Raw genomic sequence first — 1,269 nt, 5'->3', positions numbered from 1 at the left:
TTAATTTCCCTCTGGGATCAATAAAGTATTTTTGAATTGAATTGAATTGAATTGAATTGAATTGAACCCAGGATCTAGGGGCAAAATTTAGCATCAGCCATCTCACCAAGCTCAAAACAAGCTGGACAATGACATCACATACTGTACCTGGTGAAAACACCAAGCCCACGGCGCGTGCCCAACCACACACGCTCCCAGCGAACAAGAGGGAGACCACAAAACTCACTTCAGTCCTGGTCCCAAGACAGGCATGATTACAATGCACCAGCCTAAAAAATCCAGACTAAGGGAAAACCACAAAACTAACCTGACAACGATGGATGGATGGATGGCGTTTGGGAAATCTACAGGACCAGACGAGATATTTGTGGGAGTCTACAGCATGCCATCAGCATGCTCAGTAGAAATAGTTTACATGAGTGTGCACACATTCCACACCTGGCTTTAAAAGCTACATTGGTGCCACCCACCAGTCACCTTAAAGGTGAACCTGCACCAACATACCACAGACATAGTCCTTAGATTATTGAGTTAGGGATTCCAAAGCATGCGAAACAAACTACAAGAAAATAGCAGTTCAGCACTTGAAGCTGATTACAGTATTACAGGTGCACACACTGCGCCATATTGACCAGTCCTGCGGAAATCTGTATTCACCTCTCACATTTATCATTTTTACTCATGCGGATATTAATTTGCGTGCACAGGATTTAAATTTGCTAATACAKGTCCTYGTTTACTCTGGCGARAGTTATGGCATGATTTTGCCACCATACATTTGTCTCTGGACTGGAGACCTATCCATGGTGTACACYGCCTCTTACAGGGAGCAACATCAAAGGGAGAAGCCACTGATAAAAAGAAATGAATGGATTGACATGGTAAAGACAAMCTGTTGAAGTTCAAACTGGGCATCAGAATGGGGGAAAACAAATTTAAGTGACTTTTAACATGACATGGTTGTAAAGTAAATCAACAATAGCTTGACTAACCGCTCATTACAACCAAGAAAAACCTCTGAACACACAACTTGTCCAAACTTGAAGTAGATAGGCCAGAGCAACAGAAGACCMCACCGGCTGCCACTCGTGTCAGATAAGAACAAGAAACCAAGACAAACTGACCACAATTTGTGCAAGCTCCCCAAAATCGAACAGTAAGAAACTGGAAACAATATGGCTTGATCTAATGAGTCTGGATTCACTGGACTCCAACAGTCTCCACGTTCACCAGATGTTGATCTAGTCGAGCAAAGTAAAAGTACAAGTA

Source organism: Austrofundulus limnaeus, unplaced genomic scaffold (assembly GCF_001266775.1).
Source record: "Austrofundulus limnaeus strain Quisiro unplaced genomic scaffold, Austrofundulus_limnaeus-1.0 Scaffold526, whole genome shotgun sequence".
In the NCBI taxonomy this organism is placed as follows: Eukaryota; Metazoa; Chordata; class Actinopteri; order Cyprinodontiformes; family Rivulidae; genus Austrofundulus; species Austrofundulus limnaeus.
This window is presented reverse-complemented; position numbering follows the sequence as displayed.